Genomic DNA, 21,531 nt, shown 5'->3' on the forward strand with positions numbered 1-21,531 from the left:
ATTGAACATCTCTTACGAATGTAATGAAATGACCAACTCTGCCACACACTATCAGTGCCAGACAATTTCTATCCTACATCCAGGACCTCTGAGCACAGCATAGAGTACAGTGCTCTATCGTCTTGTAAGCCTGAACTTGCCAAGAGCCTGAGCATCATTTGCCGTGGACTTAATCCATGGGGCCGAGGACAGCAATTCCACATTATTTTCCAGCTTCACTGTAGGCTATGCTCCTGCTTGTTCCCTAAGCTTCAGTCGCTCTGCCTGGCTTTTCAATTCTCAGAACATACATAGTTTACTTGTTACAGGTTGGATCTGATCTTTACTTTCCCCCACCCCACCCCCGGCATAATCTTTTCAAAGATCCAACTAAGGCTAACTCTGTCACTATTCCGCATTCAGTTCAAATGTCACTTTCACAGAGATGTCTTCTCTGACCACATCTATTATTGTCCTGAATACAGGTTAAATAGCAATGACTTACACAGGACATTGTATCAATACTTCTAGGATGTGTTTAAATTCAAGGTACATTGAGTTTTGAATATGAAATAGAGAGTATGAAAATCCTTGATTTTGTAATGTGCCTGAAATGAGAAAGATTTCCAACTGGGAAGAATCTGTTTTAGCCTTTATAAGAAGGAACTAGATTCTTTTACAAAAAACAATGTCATAAAACTTGCTATATTCAAGCATGAATTTAAAAGGCTTATATAAGACAGATAAAAATATGTTTAGAAATAAGACAGATAAAAATATGTTTAGAAAAAACTTCATATTTTCATGTTTATTACAAATATTTCTACATTGATGCTACATTATATTCATGCACTTTAGACTTGCATTGAAAATGCACTTAGTTCATTTAAAGGGATTTCAGTGGGGACTTCAAAGGGATCTTACTCATGCAAATATGATCCCAGATGGTACAAGATTGTATCACATCTACTTGTAGTATTAGCTATTTTATTAAAATATAAAGTACACTATAGATACCATTTTTTTATCAGTTGATAATTCTACCACCACAGAAGTTGTTATGAGGTTACAAAGAAGTATAATAAGCTCCTCATTCATACTATTAGTATAGTCTCCTAATAGAAAGATGAAGTACATGCAAGAGAGAATTGATGACTAGATAGCCTTATGTACTGAAATAAATCATAAATATACTAAATAATAAATACTAAATGATGTTAGAGAAAAGGCTGTAATGTGAAAAATTTCTGTGCAAAAGATTAATTCTTGGGGCCCAGAGGACAGTAACATGGACTAGACTTCTCAGAATATTCATTGGATTATTGGAACTTCCCTAGGGCTGTTGAAGGAAGATGAGACATGGATAAGATGAAAAAGGAAGAAGGTTGTTTCTTAGACCTTTTAGGGTTTGTACTTTTTTATGTGCATATAAGTTGAACATTAATATATTCCAAAATAGATTTAAATACATTTCATTTATTTTTTATATTGTTTCAATTATATGTTGACTATACATTATGTGTACACAAGGACGTAAGAACTCATCTGTATATTTGACTCTTTTTATAGTTGTAAGAGCAATTAATTTCTCAGTTTGGGAGACAGTGGGCTTCCCAGGTGGCACTAGTGGTAAAGAACCCACCTGCTAATACAGGAGACATAAGAGACCATTCAGGGGGTTTGATCCCTGGGTCAGGAAGATCCCCTGGAGGAGGACATGGCAACCCACTCTAGTCTTCTTGCCTGGAGAATCCCATGGACAGAGGAGCCTGGTGGGCTATAGTCCATAGTGTTATAAACAGTCAGACACAACTGAAGCTACTTAGCATACACGATGGAGGCAGCACAAAACTCAAATCATTCAAACTGTCATCAAATCTCTCGTACAAGTCACTAGACTCTCATCTGAGTTCTGCTTGCCCGTGAAGCTAAGTGCTGGTAGCAGCTAATTTCCTGTTTCCAGACGCTATTTTTTTTAACATCTCTGTTTGGACCCATGCTTATATTCTTGTGGTTGGCAGAAGTGTGATAGCTGAGCAAATAGAATTTTAATATATATATAGCAAAAACAAAGTGTTAATTAAATAGTGTTCTAACTAAAATCCCCAGATTTTGTCATCCTGTAAATATTCCAACAGTGAAGTTCAAGCATCACAACTTATTTGTGACTTTGTAAGATCAAGCTTAAAGAAATTACTAAAATACCAAACAAATAAGTGCAGATTAAGGGTCACAAAACAGGTGATGACCAAATTTTTTGATATTGTTAACATTTTTTTAACCTTTAAAAGGTTTTAATTTGGACAATTTTAACCATAAACAAAGCAGAGACAAGAGCCCCACGAGCCCGCAGATAACCAGCTTTACATCAAGTGACATCAACTTGCTCTCCTCCATTCTGGTTTCAGCCACACACTCACTCTTCCAGCTCTCCACCTCCTCATGGGATTATTTGAAAGCAAGTTCCATATTTCATTTATTCATAAATAGCGTAAGATGTGGTCTTTAAAATATCCTGAAGAAAAAAAAATAAATAAATAAAATAAAATAAAATAAAATAAAATATCCTGAAGAAACTCTCCCACAACTGCAAAAATTAATGAATCCTTAAATGTCTAACTAGTAGTCATATTTAAACTCAGCCCATGTTCTCATCCATGTTGTACTGTATGTCAGAACTTCATTCCTTTTTATGGTTGAATATACCATCATCTTTGCTAATACCATCTTTGCTAATACCATCATGTGTGTTGGTACATGGCACAGCACATTTGCTTCATTCATTCATCTGTTGATGGACACTTGGGTTGTTTCCAGCCTTTGGTATTGTAAAAAATGTTATTAAAATAGTTGTACAAGTACCTCTTTGACTTCTTGTTTTCACAATTGGGAGTATATACCCGAGAGAAAAATTGCTGGATCATATGGTAAATTCTATGTTTAACTTCTTCAGAAACTGCCAAACTCTTTTCTACAGCAGCCGCACTATCCCATTCCTAAGAGCAGCGTTTGAGGGTTCTAATTTCTCCACATCCTCACCATTTCTTATTTTCCATTTTTTGATATTAGCCATCCTAGTGGGTGTGAAGTAGTAACTCATTGTGATTTTGATTTACATTTCCCTACACCGTTATGGCAGAAAGCAAAAAAGAGCTAAAGAGCTCCTTGATGAAAGTGTAAGAGGAGAGTGAAAAAGTTGTCTTAAAACTCAACATTCAGAAGACTAAGATCATGGCATCTGATCCCATCACTTCATGGCAAATAGATGGGGAAACAATGGAAACAGTGACAAACTTTATTTTTGGGGGCTCCAAAATCACTTCAGATGGTGACTGCAACCATGAAATTAAAAGACACTTGCTCCTTGGAAGAAAAGCTATGACCAACCTAGGTAGCATATTAAAAAGCAGAGACATTACTTTGCCAACAAATGTCCGTCTAGTCAATGCTTTGGTTTTTCCAGTACTCATGTATGGATGTGAGAGTTGGACTATAATGACAGCTGAATGCCAAAGAATTGATGCTTTTGAATTGTGGTGTTGGAGAAGACTCTTGAGAGTTCCTTGGGCTGCAAGGAGATCCAACCAGTCCATCCTAAAGGAAATCGGTCCTGAATGTGCGTTGAAAGGACTGATGATAAAGCTGAAACTCCAATACTTTGGCCACCTAACGTGAAGAACTGACTCACTGGAAAAGACCCTGATGCTGGGAAAGATTGAGGGCAAGAGGAGAAGGGGACGACAGAGGATGAAATGGTTGGATGGCATCACCGATTCAATGGACATGAGTTTGAGTAGGCTCTGGGAGTTGGTGATGGACAGGGAGGCCTGGCGTGCTACAGTCATGGGGTCGCAGTGAGTCGGACACGACTGAGCTACTGAACTGAACTAAGGATATTGAGCATTTCATGTGCTGATTAACCATTTGTATGTCATCTTGGAGAAATGTCTATTCAAATCTTTTGCCCTTTTTTTTTTGGTTCTAAAATTTTTTTTAATTATTCAAGTACTTTAAATTGTCTGCCTATATTGGATTTTTTTGTTCCAATGTTCTATAAAATAGAAACTATGTTCCCATTTCCTTTATCTCACTTCCAAAGGATATGTTGATGTACACTATATAATTTTTAGATTAAGGCTAAACTGTATTAAAAACACTAAAGTGCATTTAAAAAATAGTGGGCAGTTAGAAATAAAACTTTTTCTTATATGAAAATGAGATTTAGATCTAAACTTGTAATAATATGTACGTTCCTTTATTTTTGCACCAAGTGATTTCAAATTGATTTAATATCACAAATGAAATTCCCAAATGAACAGTTATTTGGAGGAGGCTTCTCTCTGGAAATGGAGCTATACTGGTAGTGTCTTTGATAACTTGCAAATATAACACATTCTTACTTAATCACATTTTTAGAAAAGGTTTTTCCACTGTCCTTGGTGATGACTACATTGTGCCATTAAAATATATGAGCCGCCAAATTCAGTAGTATTTATTGGAGTCTGCAATGAATCATTCAGTACATGAAGAAATTCTTAGTAATTGGAAGCAGTGCCTCTTCTATCCCTTTTTTGATTTTTCTATTCACATATATTTGAAGTAATCTTTAAAGGATGCAAACATTGGGACAGTTGGTTCTGGCTTATGGTATGGTTTGAGGAAGGAGACAGTAGTCAAGAATGAGGGAACTACTTGTTCAAACCATGGAGGTGAGACCAACATGGCCTGTGCTGAGAGAATGGCAGTCATTCCATGTTTCTGGAGCATCAGCATCCTTTCCATGGTTCTTGAATTTTTCTAAGTCCGGAAGGCTTTATAATGGTTATACTTCAGGATCCGACAAATCTGGGTTCAAGTCACACTAGGTGTCTGACACAATATTTCTCTGACTCAAGGCAAGTTATACATCTTTGCTAAGCCTTCCTGCCCTCATCCATAAATAGGGCTAATAATACCTGATTCCCGGGGTGCTTGTAAAGAATAAAGGGAATAATGTGTATCAGTATTGTCTCTCAGTAAAGGGTTTAGAGCACAATCAGTTAAACAAATAATAGGACTCTTGACCTTACTTGTGTTAATATTCTCTATGGTTGATGCCTGTATATTAGTATTCTCTATGGTTGATGCCTGTGTATGGTTATTTTGTGGGTTTGTTTGTCAATGATCACGACATATTACCAGGATCCTTTGATTCTTGTACCATGTAAACCAGGGATTTCCCCTCCTTTACAGCTACAGCTGATATCCTTAAAGCCTACCAGGGAAGCACAGAGAAGACTCTGTGCAAAAATACAACTCTTACTAGAAAACAACAATGCATGCTGCCTGTATGCTTGGTTGTGTCCAACTCTTTGTGACCCCATGGACTGTAGCCCGCCAGGCTCCTCTCTCCATCGGATTTCCCAGGCAAGAGTACTGGAGTGTGTTGCCATTTGTCCTCCAGGGGATCTTCCTGTCCCAGGTGTTAAATCCTCGTCTCCCATGTCTCCTGCATTGGCAGGTAGATTTTTTATTTTACCACTGAGCCATCTGGGAAGCCCAGAAAACAGCAATACTGCTAGCTTATCTTTGAATTTTACTGTTTCAAAGCACTTTTACATATAGCTGTGAAAATTATACAGAAAAAAGACACTACCATAGTTAGTCCCCTTGGATAGATCAATAAATTAATCAGGAAATATAAGTAAATTAATCAAAGTCAATGTATTTTGGCTCTTACTCAAGATACATTAGTCATATCTCCTTATGAGAAAGCCTGATAATCATGATTATGAGATACAATATTATTTTGATTTATACTTGTTTGCTGGTAAGTCTGCTGCCAACATACGTTAGCCCACAGTTATGCAAAACCATCCTATTAATGTGTAACAGATCACTGGTGTGTAGTCATCTCAAAGTGATTTCAGATGTAATATCAAAGGTATGTCTTCTGCAGATGTGCACCCCAATGCTGACAGACTAACACACGCAAAAGTCCTAAAATAGAGTTGAAGAAACAAAACAAGACAGTCTATATTTGCTTTAAGCCAGCGGGATATCTCATATTTCCATTTCAAACAAAAATTTTATGGAACTTCTGTTTTGTGTCAGCACTATGCTAAGTAGCAATAGGACATACAAATATAATTGTCAGTCTTAAGAGAGAGCTCATAGGGACTGAATCACTGAACAAATAACCATAGCATGCCACATGAAATGTTTATAGTTACGCAGCTTCATAGTTTTATAAAAATGTAAGTGCCATAGTGTGAAGGGAAAGATCTGGAAATTCAGATGAAGAGATCTGATTTGGGTCTGGGCAACCAAGAGAAGTTTTGTGATAACACTGATATTTAAGATGGTTCTTGAAAGACAGATAGTATTTCTATACGCAGAACTGACAGAAAAGAATAGCCTCTGGGTCATAGAAGCAAAAAAGAGATGCATCAGGGGAGAAAGTAACTTGATAGGCTAGGCTAGAGCACGAAGTAGGAGAACCATGGAAAAAGAAGTAGGATGTGACTATTAACAGAATATTATGGAGGGTCTAAAAGTGAAGAAACTCCACTCATTTTTCTTTTTAACATAAGGGGATGTCAGTACATGTTTCTGAGAAGGAGTAGGATGGTGTGGGGAGTAACTGAATCTGATCTACTTGACAATCACTCAACAGATCCTTGAGGCTAAATGCAAAGGAAAAAAGGTAGAGATTGTCATACTGAGTGAAGTAAGTCAGACAGAGAAGGGGAAATATCATATGACATCCCTTACATGTGGAATCTAAAAAGAAATGATACGAAATATCTTCGTTACAAAACAGAAACAGACTCACAGACTTAGAGAATGAACTTACAGTTGCCGGGTGGCGGGGAAGAGTGAGGGGGAGGGATAGTTATGGAGTTTGGGCTCAATATGTACACACTACTATATTGATAAAATGGATAGCCAGCAAGGACCTACTGTATAGCACAAGGAACTCTGCTTGATGTTATGTGTCAGTCTGCATAGGTGGGGAGTTTGGGGGAGAATGGCTATACGTATATGTATGGCTGAGTCACTGAAACTATCACAACATTGTTAATCGGCTGTACTCAAATATAAAATAAAAAGTTGAAAAGGAAGAGCTGCTGCAAGACTCTTTTTAATAAGAGCATAATGCAGGCTGTACACGGAGAAGGCAACGGCAACCCACTCCAGAACTCTTGCCTGGAGAATCCCTTGGACAGAGGAGCCTGGTAGGCTGCAGTCCATGGGGTCGCTAAGAGTCAGACACGACTGAGCGACTTCACTTTCACTTTTCACTTTCATGCACTGGAGAAGGAAATGGCAACCCACTCCAGTGTTCTTGCTTGGAGAATCCCAGGGACGGGGGAGCCTGGTGGGCTGCCGTCTATGGGGTCACACAGAGTCGGACACGACTGAAGCGACTTAGCAACAGCAGCAGCAGGAGACTGTACAAGTGGCAAGGGAAAGGCTAGAATCAAAGCCTGGGTCTTTGGAGAAGTTGTAGCCACATGACTTCATAAATCTGAGTGAAGCAGTGAGGATGGGAAATGATGGAAAAAGGACACAGGCTTCAGGCCTTGCTAGCAGCATCTTCTCAGGCAAAAAAAAAAAAAAAAGGCAAATGGGAAGTGAGGAGCTGTCCTCCCTCATTGCACTGACCAATCGTATTCACTCTGTGCATCTGAACGACGAGGCCAGGATCTTCTCCTTTGTCCATCACCATTTTGTGCATCTCTCCTGAAGGATCGAGCATGTCTAAAATATGAGAACTTGCCTAAATTGAGGAGGAGATTTTGTGAGGCAGTGGTATGAGGAACAGTAAGCTGAAAATATGTGCTTCAAACAGGGAAGTCCAGAGGAAGAGAATTTGATGAGTGTGGTCTTGAATGTGTCAAGCTTATTATTATTTTTTTTTTTAGTAATGTTGGGAGAACTAGTATTTTTCCTAAAAATTAGTGTGTGAATTTTGCTTTAAATGCCAGGTAGCTCAATTGTTTCCACTATTTTTAAAATTTTTTTTACTGGCGTATATTTGCTTTACAATATTGTGTTTCTGCTGTACAGCAAAGTGAATCAGTTATATGTATACATATATCTCCTCTCTTTTTAGATTTTCTTCCCATTTCGGTCACCACAGAGCACTGAGCAGAGTGCCCTGTGCTATACAGTATGTTCTCACTAGTTATCCATTTCACACATAGTAGTGTGTATATGTCAATTCCAATCTCCCAGCTCATCCCACCCTCCCTCTCCCCCTTTGGTGTCCATATGTTTGTTCTCTATGTCTGTGCTTCTAGTTCTGCTTTGCAAATAAGTTCATTTGAACCATTTTTCTAGATTCCACATGTATGTGTTAACATACAATATTTGTTTTTTCTCTTTCTGACTTGCTTCACTCTGTATGACAGCCTTTAGATCCATCCACGTCTCTGCAAATGACATAATTTCATTCCTTTTTATGGCAGAATAATATTCTATCGTGTATATGGGTGCATCTTCTTGTCCATTCCTCTGTTGGTGGGCATTCAGGTTGCTTCCATGTCATGGTTATTGCAATTAGTGCTGCCATGAACATTGAGGTGCAGCTGTCATGTGTATGACTAGCAATTGAGGAGCACCAGGCGCTCCAAAGTGAGAATGAAGTGATACCTGGCCAGAGGCAAGAGGCCACCAGCACTGCATCCCTACTTCACTACCTCCAAAGTCTCTAGGTCTTCTTCATGGACAGACTGATAAATAATTATTCTACTATTAATAATAATTGCCAATTACAAATAAGTATTTGGTTCTCAGACTGATTTTACCCATGATTGACAGTAGATTGTTATTGTTTAGTTGCAAGTCATGTCCAACTCTTTTGTAACCCCCTAGACTGTAGCCTGCTAGGCTACTCTGTCCATGGGATTTCCCCAGCAAGAATACTGGAATGGGTTGCTATTTCCTTCTCCAGGAGATCTTCCCAACCCAGGGATCAAACGCATGTCTGCTGCATCGGCAGGCAGATTCTTTACCACTGAACAACCAGGGAAGCCCTGATAAAAAATACTAGGGATTAATTTCACAATCAACTTGTTACCAAAAAGAACTGTGGAGAAGGAAAAAATCTGAATTAGATCTTTCCTACTGAATGACATCAACAAATAAACTTAATCCTCTGAGTTAACTGAAATGGAATATGTAAATACAGCTCCTACTGTGTGCCAGGTATTTCATTTGGCCTTGGCAACTACACAAATCAGGCTTAGTTTTGTTTTTTTAAACAGGAGAGAAAACTTAGCTTCAGTAAGAGTAACACATGTATTAATTTCCAAAGTTTAGATTCCAACCCAGTCATATCCAAAGTCCATGCCCTTTCCATTCCAGTACGTTAGCCCCAACCTTGCATCTGGGAAAATCCAGCTAATGTAACACAAAGAATATGAAAAGTATAAAGCAGGATGTAAATGTGATAGGGATGTTATAAATATCTTCTAAATGGTTCAGAGATACTTTCTACATACCTGTTGATTTCTCTCTAAATTAACTGATTTGTTTAATCTTGGAATCTCAGGTCCTATGGAAGCCTTCCACCTGCTAAAGAGTTAAAAGTTGTTTGGATTAAAGAAGTCACTGAACATTCACTGTGAGCACATAATATACAGCAGTGTGGATTGTGAAAAATTCAGAAAACTACAAGAAGTGCAGTTACTCTGGAGAAGAGAGGACAGAGATGAAACCTGTCCACTAACAACCAGAAAACATTTCCATCATTGAACATATGTCCACCCATATGCATCCATTGACACACATGCAATATTGGAACAATTTCCCTGGGGACAACAGTAATTATTTGTAAACTGTACCCAGATTTTACACTCCATTAACAGTCTCCCTGAGACTTAACTTGATAGTCTAGCAGTAACTCAGCAAGTGACTTAGAAGTTAAAAATGTTCCAAGGTCAAAGAATTGGAGTCCCTAGGTGCTAAGATTGTCTTAGGAATTAATTCCAGGCCCTATTAACTTTAGGGCATGAGGTACTCATGTGTATTAGTTCTAATTTATAAGTAAAATTGCTTATAATTATGTTTGACTTTTATTCATTGTGTAAACTGGCTCAAGCCAGATGGGAGATTATAATATAATCCCCACTTGGGTTTGGGCTATTTAATATTACAAAATAACAGAGAAGAACCAAATCCCATATCCTGGCCAGCCCTCATGGCTGCTTAATGCACTCTGGGCCCTTATCCACCCCATTGCCCCAGGAATATGTTTTCCCTTGCCGGAATAATTCTTTTTTCTAAAAAAAAAAAAAAATGCCCTGTAATCACCATCAAGATCATTGGTGGTAGCCTGTGCTTTTCAAGTCCTGCATGAAATTCTAAGGGAAGTATGCACTCTTTAAATTTAGTATCCTTTCAAGATTTGAGATCCAGGTGAGTGAGAAATACTTCTTTTCCAATTTTGTGAAAGAGACATAACACAGATACACATCAATGTATATATAAGCACATACACTTTTCCCAGGGGCAGATGTTGATTTTGAAAGTCAGTAATTTTTGAAAAGGCTCTAGCCTCAAAAAAAAAAAAAAGTAAAGAAACAGCTCCCTAGCTGTCCTTTAATTTGCAAGGTGGTATTTTTCACAATGGAGTTTATGCTGGGGGGTATGAAGCAACGTTGTGTTCAGCTATTTTCTTAAATTCTTCCCAACTTTGCCCTGATGCCTGCTAGGCATGAGAAACATCTTCCTACTGCTGAACTACATACATTGATGATGTTTGCTTTCTCAGAGCCACATAAACCCAGGTGAAATACTGAGTTTTATGCTCCTAGGTTTTTTTTTTTTAAGATTTTTTTTGATGTGGACCACTTTTAAAGTCTTTATTGAATTTGTTACAGTATTGCTTCTGTTGTTTATGTTCTGGTTTTCTGGCCAAGAGGCATGTGGGAGTCTTAGCTCCCCGGCCAGGGATTCAACCAGCACCCCCTGCATTGGTAGGTGAAGTCTAACCCCTGGGCCACCGGAAAGGTCCCACACATAGGCATTTTACCAAATTCTTAAGCAGGACCACCCTCCTGTCTTTGTCTTCGTAGTAGAGCAGATTTGTTCACTCAGTTACTCCTTTGTTTGCTTTCATTCTATAAGTGCATTCATTTTTTTTTTTTAACTTATGAGATCATGGCATATTTCCCAAAGCACTTCAAGTCAGTTCCACTATGCCTTAACAGGAAACTTGCCCACTTATCTACACCAATGACCTATTGCTTCATGTATGTTAGTCTGACTCTCCTAAACATACAAAAGAATCCTTCAGGCAGAAACTGAGATTTATACTTTTAGGATCTCCTAGAGCAGCACTGTCCAAAAGATCTTTCTGTGATGATGGAAGCGTCCTAGCGCTGGCGGTTCAGCACCAGAGCCTAGAGCCACATGTGTCTACGAGCACTTGCAGTGTGGTAGGGTGGCTGAGGAACTGAATTTTAATTTTATTTAAGTATACATAGCTCCATGTAGTTAGTAGCTAAGATACTGGAAAACAGAGCCATAAAACATCCAGTTCAAGTAGATTATACAGCAAATGCTCAGTAAATATTGGCTAGTGAACACACAGAGCTCCACTGGGCATAGTACTCCTATTTTCATGTACAGAATTTTTATTCCCTTTGGAATTTTATCATTAAGTAGAGAGGGAAAAAACTTTTCTGAAAGAAAGGAAGGGAGGGAGATGGTGAGAAGGAAGGGAGGGAGGGAAGAAGGAAGAGGGAGGGGATGCTGGAATGAGATACTTTAAAAGGAGAACTTTAACTGATGCCCTTGAAAATCACTTTAAATTAGGAGTTATTCTCTCCACTTAGAGTTGGACTTAGCTGTATTATAATATAGTTTCAAAGATTTCTTATGGAAGCTCAAAATGTGAAGTGGTTCTTACACTGATTGTAGTGAGCCAAGTTATCAGTAATATGAGGACACCTAATTTCATTCCAAATTGTTCAATCAGATTTAATCAGCCGGAACCAAAGAACATCCATAAACATTTTCACAAAATGTGAACTTGAATTGACTTTAAATTGTATTGTGTTCTTTTTAAACATATTGATTTGCATTTTCTTGATCAGTATTTTAGACTGTCAGCTCATGCTTTTGCTTCATAAAATATTGATGAACTTTTAAATGAATTGAATAAATGTAACTGTAAGTTTCATCACAACCCTTAAGATTCATGTAATGTTGCAATGTTGTAGTACATGAGCTGGTTAGAGTAAGATAGCTATTCTAATTCTGTACCTGTGATTCAACTCTAAATGGAGGAGGATGTATAAATTTTAAACTATATTCTGAAGAATGGTTGAAAATATTTAATTTTCACAAATACAAAGACTGACACGCCTAAAACATTTACCCATAATCCCCATCACGTATGTGTTTAAACAGGCTCCATATCTTCATTGATTATGTACCTTAAGAAACATAAATATTAACAATTTAAACTTATAACTGAATGTATATTAAAGAAATATCACCTATATGTATTTTAGACAGGGGTTCTTATAAGGTTCTATTTGGACATGCTCCACTGATAAAATCTTTCAGTACTGCTGGCCTGTAAGGTACCTTGGACTCATCAGAGCAATCTTGATTGCTCCCGGCAATCTTGATTTCAGCTTTTGCTTCATCAGCCCAGCATTTCTCATGATGTACTCTGCATATAAGTTAAATAAGCAGAGTGACAATATACAGCCTTGACGTGAATTGTATTAATCAGTTGCTTTTCACTCCTATGTCCATTGTCATAATTGATCTTCCTCATGTTAGGAAGATAAGATTGGTGTGTGCGTGCATGCTAAGTCACTTCAGTTGTGTCCGACTCTTTGCGACCCCATGGACTGTAGCCCACCAGGCTCCTCTGTAGATGGGATTCTGCTGCCAAGAATACTGGAGTGGGTGGCCATGCCCTACTCCAGGGGATCTTCCTGACCCAGGGATTGAACTCCTATCACTTTCGTCTTTCTATTAGCAGGCAGGTTCTTTACCACTAATGCCACCAGATTGATATGTTTGCTTAACCTTATATATTATAATTATGTTTGCAAGCCTCTTAAGCCACCTAGATCTTCTGACTAGTCAAGCTTCCTTCCCACAGAACTTTCCTGCACTTGGTATAATTTAGGTTGAAGATCTTCCTCTCCACAGTCTCCTAGCCTGATGTTCCAGGGAGCTGTGATCTATCTAGAAGTGTAAGGCAGTTTTTCCTACTCTCAGATCTTGAACATCAGATGATTGAAATTGTCCTAATAGTTATTGATCACTGGAAGAAGAATTTTCACATGACAGGAAGAAAGTTTCCATCTGATGGGGCAGGTTTATGTTTTCCATCTCTCCCAAGCTTCTACATAAAAAATCATGAAGCACTCAGCTTAGTAACTGCTATAGATAGTCTGCCTGGTGTGTGAGTTTAATTGCATTCCTCCAGGTGTACTGCTTGGCAAATCTAGTTTCATTTGTACAAAGAGTCTTCCAGTAAACAGTGTCCCCTGGAAGTCCAGAGAGAAGGAGACTTGAATATAAATTAGGAAAAATTCTGATTCAGTTGATACACTGCCAGTCACATCCTTTAGACTTCATGGCTAGTGATAAGACAATGGAAACCAGCCATATATCTGAGGTGAGGACCTGAAGAGCAATGAATTGAAAGGACAAGACCCATCTTAGACCTCAGAAACACCCAGAAAATCAGGATCTCTGACCCTCACCATGTGTGGGAAACAGATTATCTTGGAAAAAATGTCACTCACCATCAAGCTTTCCATCTCAAGTAGGTAAACATTTTGACTCATCCTAACTCCTGTTTTCTTTCAAGTTTTGGAGTTTTGTATGTAAGATTCAGTCTCCAAAAGACATTAACCTCACTATCTTTGATTATCCAATGCTAATTTTTGCAGAAGAATTTGACAGGTCCAGCTTAGGTCAGCAAATCATATCAAACCAATCAGTTATGTCAGTGGTGAGGTGTGGTCATTGGCTTCATTTGGATCAGATGCTCATATTTCATGGTGTTGGTGGGGCAAGGATTGAGGTTAATAATGACATGCTGTGTACGTGCCTCATCCTCAGATTTTGAACTCTTTGAGGGTATAGACTGCTGTAGTCCAATTCTGTGGCATAATGCTAGGCACATAGTAGATTCCAAATTAAATGTTATGACTTCACTGTTGAGTTGTATACTTTGCATTTGGGTTAATATTGCAGCCAACATAAGAGCCTATTAAGCAGTTTCATATGTATTTCAGAGACCACAAACCTTATAATGGTTTCAATTTGTATACAAGTTAAGGCTTAGCCCCCACCACTCTATCCAAGGACTGTATAACAAGGCTTTCCTTATGTAGTTATGCTCCCTGATCCTATAATTTTAACTGCATTCTCCCAGGAGCTCAACTTGACATCCAATTTGATTTGTACATAGAAGTTTCCCTAAGGTGCTTCCCTAGAGTTGCTTATTCTAATGAATTTTAAAACCTGTCTTTCCTGCTCAGTCGATGGAACTATATTTTTTTTAAACAAAGAGAACTCCTCAATTTTTCCAGAAATGTCTCACTTTGCTTATATTTTCATTTTGTAATATTTCATATATTTTATGTATTAATCCAGGGAACTATTCGTTGCTTATTTTCAGTATTGGTTTCTGAATATGTAATTTGTCATTTCAATACTTTTCATTTTGTTCTTTTCCACACACTGTTGCCCTTGCCTTTAAAGACAAGACATTTATGGGCAAGAAAATAGTCACCATGTGAAAAGAGAATTCAACAAAAATCACAACTGGCCAAAGAAATTCAATTCTTCCCTGAAGCTTAGAAACATCTCAAGGTCAAGCGTGAGCAGAAGCCAAAGAGTTCTTTTTTATAGTTATATCCTCCACTTCCTATTTAGGATGATTCAACAGGTAGAGTTTTTTGTTTTTTTTTTCATAACCAATGTACATGTCATTTTGCATGAAAATCCTACCATTTTTGTTTGGTGTTATTTGCCGGGGTCACAGATAAAAATCAAGCACTCCTTTATGTAATTCACCTGCTTTTACTTTTTTCAGTGTGTAGAGGGATTGTCGATGAATTTAAACTTATGAGTAAGCTTAAAAAAAAAACAAAAAAAAACAGGTCTCCCTTCAAAATGGAGTCAGTTCTGGAGCAACATAAAATACAGAGATTAGCTTGCTGCAGTCACAGTTACCTCTGTATTTAGTACTAGCCATGTGCCGAGCATAATTCATGTACTTTCCTCACTTCCACTTACGCTGGACATATCAGTTAATATTTTTGTGTCTTCATTTCCTTATCTCTAACAGAATAATAGTTACCTACCTTATAGGATTGTTCTGAAGGTTAATTTTAAAACATAGTATTCTTAAACTAATCCCTAGCACTTAGTAAACACTCAGGAAACACTAGTTATTCTTACTGGATTCTAGAGGGGAAAATTGGCATTACACTTCCACTATGGTCTAGAATAAAAAGTAAATCTAATAACTTCTATTGAGCGTACAAAAATTCACATAAGGTGATGAGTGGCAATCAAGATCTCACAAACTTATGGTAATTTTTCTTAAGAACATTAACCTCCTTCAATTCTATTCCCACCAAGCAATACTTCTAAGTTGCTGCATAAGATTGGGCTGCAGAGCTCTAAGGACATCATTTGCACAGTAGTCCATGTAAATGGGGTCCCTGCCAGTTGTTCTGTGTACAACCTGCACACCCCTACATGGCAGCCCTGCTTCTCATATACTCATTTAGAACCTACCCAAGGGCAGAATGAGAATTTCTGAAACTTTGAGATTCATAAGTTCTTTCATGTGATTCACTACTTCAAACTCTTACTATCTCTAAATGAATTGATGTGATCAAGTCACTAAATGTGAAAGTCCAAGCAAAGAATTATTGACCTGCAGTGACACCACTTGAAAACAACAACACGCTGAAGTCCACCTTAACTTTAACTTTTCAGGCCAACTTCTCACTCTTCATCATTTTTTTGGATAGAGTTATAGCAAATTTCTACTGAGCACTACTTATGGATGTGCACTGGGATAGGTTAGCTCCTGGATTGATTGTTGTTCAGTTGCTCAGTCACGTCCAACTCTTTGAGACCCCATGGACCCCAGCACACCAGGCTTCTCTGTCCTTCACAATCTCCTGGATGATAGAGGTGAAGAAATTAGATGTGAAAGTTACTATCTAAACAGTATTATCATCCAAGGTTAAAAACATCTGGCAGACTTGTATACAAGTGGGGCAGGTAATTGTTACCTCTCCTGTATCTCTTAATGGGGGTGCAGTGGAATTTGGGGCAAGTGATTCTCTTTCATATAGGAATGTCCCCTGTAAAGCAATAGGATCTCTGGCCTTCAGGCCATGAGGTCAGGTAGCAAGTTTCAGTCATTGTGACAATCAACATTGCTAGTCATTTTCCAGATATTTCAGTTGGAGAAGGAATGGTACTGTTTTTTGCATTTTTGATTTTTGAATTTGCTTAGCTCCTGCCCTACACACTAACCACTACTGGGCTAGAAATTCATCCATATTCTGAAAGAGCTTAATTATAGGATGTGCAGAGAAAAGAGAGAAATCATGTTACTTTCTTTATATCTCCCCCTTGAATGCTTTGATCAAATGGCTGGATTATACTGGGATAGAATTTTTTTCTAATGAATAAAGAGTTTTGTCACTGTTTTGAATTTATTTGGTTAATATAATGCTAAGATCTTATCTGCATTCAGAATTTTCCATCTATATTATATTTCTTTATTTTTTATGTAAAATCAATAAATGCAATGTCAAATATGCTATGATTGAAAATATAAGGGATAGTGTTGGTTGGTTGGTTGTTAAGCTCATTTTATTCTGTTATCAACACAGTGCTTACTGAGGGTATACTATTATTTATTGATTATTTACTTGCTCTCTAAGCAAAGATTTTTTTTTTTTAACTTTAACATAGGACTTTATACTAATGTTCTTCATTACCTTTTGATATTTCACTCTTTTCCTACAGCTTTTTTCCTTTCTTTACCACAATTTCTTCCTTTCTTTTCTACTTTTCTCAATTTTTAATCAAACTTTAAAATAGTTTAACTTTTATTTAAATATACTTGTCAAACATATGAACAGAAATAAACAGAGAGGAATAACCAATATGAAATATTGAATATGTCCTCTCTTATTTAGAATATTGAGTCAGTAATTCTGAGATAAAGCATACAATCTTACTTTGTTTCAAGAGTCCAATCTGCCAAATGGGGATAATAATATCTGTACCATGATTTTTCCAATGGGACAAACAACTAACCCCAGTATTGTGCTTTGACCTTTGAATACACAAATTCTTTATATGGTAAGCTTACTTTTATAAAAATGAGTTTAACTGAATTACATTAAGCTTCTTACCATAGATTGTATGACCCAGATGCATGATTGTTCTGTCAGACTCAGTTTAATGTACAAACTATGTTGAAATGCGTACATAAACTCTAACCGCCTCATGCCTGGCTTTGTCGTGTATCCAATTACTTGGCTAATGCTGAATGAGCCAAATACTTAAAGACCATTAATTTTCTTCTCCTATTACTTCCTAATACTTTTCAGAAAAGCTTGTAATTTTCTTATCTAAATGTTTCAAGTATTAGGAACCACTGCTGAAGTTGGAATGGTAACATAAATAGCTATGAAAATTATCTCAGTAACCAGATATTATTTTCACTCCCTAGCATCTATCACAGGCAGTTTTCCAACTGCTAGGGAATGTCAGTGACCAAAAGCTAGAGCACATTGTGTCCCTATAATTCTTTGCATTCAAGTCCAAGTATGCTAAGCAAACAGCTCTAGCCTTTAATTTTAGCTTTCTGTTGGCCTTAAGCAGTCAGTAACTTTGTAGCTAATTGCATATATTTTAAAATAACTCAGGTAAGCTCTTCAAACTATAGTTAGCATAGAGATATCACATATTAGAGGATAGCAGTTTGCTATTTTTCAGCCTGACATGGGCTGTAGCAATTTTCAAGGGTCCTTGCTCCTCTGTGAAGGCTAGTTCAATAAATCTATGTCAAATTTCCCACCATTCATCTAAGGCTTTATTCCCATATTGATCTGTGTTCTTTTTGAATATGTCTGGTGGTTCAGGATTTAGGGAAATAGATTTTACTGAGTATAAAGTAGGGATGTATTTAAAATTTTAAAAAAAATTCTAGATTCCAGACAAATCATAGAGAAACCAAAAAGTGAGATGAGTAAAACTAATGTTTTTCCTAAATATCTACATAATAACCTTCAAGAAAGGGTGGCTTTGGGTGAAAAATCAGATTTTACAAAATATAGTCAAGTATATTGGCGTGCACATTTCCATTCTCTTAAACTTACCTGCCACTTGGAAGTTGTTTAATAAACATTTGCTGAAGTAAAGCATAAATCAATGGTTAAGAAATAGGTTCTGGATTTGTAGTGTTTCTATCACTGATGGGCTTCCCTGGTGGCTCAGCTGGTAAAGAACACAGATGCGGTGCAGGAGACCTAGGTTCGATCCCTGGGTTGGGAAGATCCCCTGGAGACGGGAGAGTCTACCCACTCCAGTATTCTGACCTGGAGAATTCCATGGACTGTATAGTCCATGGGGTCACAAACTGCTGGACACGACTGAGTGACTTTCACTCACTCGCTCGCTCTATTACTGACTAGCTATGGGATGTGTGACCATTTATTTAACCTCACAAAATCTGTTTCCTTATGTTGAAAGGATTATATGACCTAATGCTCAGTGATCACCTAGCATAGCCCCTGATCCACTAGTGCTCAAGAAATGTTAGAAAATAGATAATAATGATAATGCTCATAGCAGTTTACTCAAAGTGTAGGTAGCAGGGTGGGAGTTCATGCTTTCTCTCCAGGCTCTGACACTGACATGACTCAGCTCTAATGTTTTCAGTGTCTGAGTCCCTTCAGCCTAAGTTTCCAGTTGTTTGGAAAAGGAATATTACCAGCCCAGTTAGGGTCAAGGGTCTACCCTAGAGCCAATCAGCATGGTCAAAAGGACAGAGCCATGTAATGCTATCACAAGGGTAGGAGTTCTGCTTCTCTCTTGCAGGCCTATTTCCATTAAAAGCAAAGGTGACTGAGAACACAGTAGTCACCCCAAGTACTGTCTAGTTCTACTATTGTGTTATACTGTTGTTGATTTCAGGTAGGAGTCCAGTATTTCTGTTAGTATTGGATTCATTCCTATTTAATGTTCTGCTTCCATTAGTGACCAGAAGGAGGTGACCTATTAACTTGAACAGTTGGTGCCAGGTTGTGGGTTGGTATAGAGAGAGTTTCAGAACAATAAAAACTGGAAAAACGAGGTTAGAATAAATTTTACATTAAGGAGTTAAGGAATCAGGCAAAACAACGTATTACCCCAAAGGGGTAGTGATATCATTAGAGAGAAAACTATAAGATGGGTTAGACTCTATTATAGAATGGAAAAAAAGGTTTGTTTTCTCTTAGCTTTTGATTATTTTTATGTTTGTATGAAATATGGTTATTCATGGTATTCTAGGAAATTACTTCAGATAAAGAAATGAAGCTAAATTATGAAAACAGATCAGTGAGAACTGAGAAGCAACCCCATGTTCCAACCTATTTCCTTAAGTAATAATCAAAGAAATCAACTTTTCTGTCTTTCGAACATTTCATTGATCAAAAAATGTCTCAAGACATGTATTTGAAACTGAAAACACTCTTGTAGAAAAGTAAATAAAAGAGTTACCCTAAACTATGATTTTATTCCACTAATGTGGAATCATTTTATGCCAGCACATAAATTCTTTAAACTTCTGAAAAGTTCAACAAAGATTGAAAATTGTATTCTCAAGTATAAACTTGAATTTGAGTAATTCTTAGTAGGGCCCTGTATTTGGGCTTACCTGGTGATTCAGATCATACAAGTATCTGTCTGCAATGCAGGAGACCTGCGTTTGATCTCGAGATCGGGAAGATCCCCTGGATTAAAGGGAATGGCAGCCAACTCCAGTATTCTTGCCTGAAGAATCCCTTGGACAGAGAAGCCTGGAAGGCTACTGTCCATGGGGTTGCAAAGAGCTGGACACAACTGAGTGACTAACACTTGAGTAATTCAGATCAAAATAGTGTGTCACCTTACTGTAGCTAGGCAATTGGCCATGATAGTAGACAATGATAATAGAAGTGGCTATTTAATGACAAACAGAATATTAAAAATGTGTGGACACAGTTTAAAAATATAAAATAAGTATAAAAAACTTGTTTTGCAAAATCAAACATTTTAAAATGAGATTAAGTAATCTTTTGATAATGAATCTGTGGAGTTTGGAAAAGTACAGATTGTAAATCATAATAAATACTGAATTAGCACTTTTCTCTATGCTAATCCTGCTTATTTCTCTTAAACAACCCCCTGTTGCCATTTTATGTTAGAGGAAAATGAGGCATGGAGAAGTTAAATAACTTGCCCTAGGCCACATTAGTACAGCAAAAATTGCTATTAGAACTCAGGTAGTCTTTGTCCGTAACCTGGGCTCTTAGCCTCATATGACAGAATTATTCAGAGAATACTCAACTAAATTAAAATAACGCATGTCCAAATAATCTTTCCAGAAACTCTCAGCAAATTTTTGGCATTGGGAGATTAACATTTGTTCCAAAACCATATTTGAATGCTTCTATCTTTTCTTTTATAGCAAATTTAATTTAAAGACTGTTTTGAAAGCTTTGTGTTCAAGTGTGCTGAATTTACCCAGAAAATTATCCAAGAATTGATTGTTATTGCAATTTCTGTCTCCAGTTTTGTCTCAACCAAGGTCTTTTGCTGTAAATATGACAAACCTCAAGTTGATGACTCACACTTTCAACACAAATACAACTCAATCTCATTCAGCTGCTACAGAAACTATGGAAACTATGCCCAGATGCTCAGTTACTATTCAGTCTTGACTTGAATGGCCAAATGTTTCAATGAGGATAATCAGGATAGAAAAGAAGTTGGTAAAAAAAACCCAGTAATTCAGAATTTCAATGCAGTTTTTAATACACTATAACAGTTGGGGCACATCTATATGATTCTCAAGATTCAAAACAGTTTTCTACATTTCTCTGTGCTTCAGATGGGTCAAACTATGCAAAGAGTTTGATCAATTTTTGTTAATAAACCAAACTTGGGTCCACTTGCCCACATGCAGTAAAGCTAGTCAACTGAGATAAGGTTGGGGTGAAGGAAAGTGCAGTGTTTATTGTAAAGGCCTCTATATGAGGAGTATGGGGTGGCTCCTGCTCTAAAACCCAAACTTCTGGGAGGGTTTCAGCAAAGCATTTCTTTTTTTTAATTTGTTTTTATTTTTGGCTGTGCTAGGTCTTGGTTGCTATGCATAGGCTTTCTCTAGTTGTGGCATGTGGGCTTCTCATGGAGGTGGCTTCTGTTGTTGCAGAGTACAGGCTCTAGGTTGCATGGGCTTCCGTAGTTTTAGCTCGCAGGCTTAGTTGTCCCATGGCATGTGGGATCCTTCTGATTGGGGGTTGA

General features: G+C 37.5%; 1 long non-coding RNA gene across 1 annotated transcript; it reads right to left on the bottom strand.

Moving 5' to 3' along the window:
- Positions 1–760: 760 nt before the first annotated feature.
- LOC145509578 (uncharacterized) lies at positions 761–20,087 on the bottom strand. The gene is made up of 4 exons (XR_014056209.1): positions 19,904–20,087; positions 15,893–16,142; positions 9,468–9,540; positions 761–2,494 (listed from the first exon to the last, which is right to left on the bottom strand). It is a non-coding gene; the product is annotated as an uncharacterized LOC145509578 (long non-coding RNA).
- Between the last annotated feature and the right edge of the window lie 1,444 nt (positions 20,088–21,531).

The sequence above is a fragment of the Giraffa tippelskirchi genome, chromosome 6, assembly GCF_054371585.1.
Source record: "Giraffa tippelskirchi isolate mGirTip1 chromosome 6, T2T-mGirTip1v1.2.pri, whole genome shotgun sequence".
NCBI classification, from domain to species: domain Eukaryota; kingdom Metazoa; phylum Chordata; class Mammalia; order Artiodactyla; family Giraffidae; genus Giraffa; species Giraffa tippelskirchi.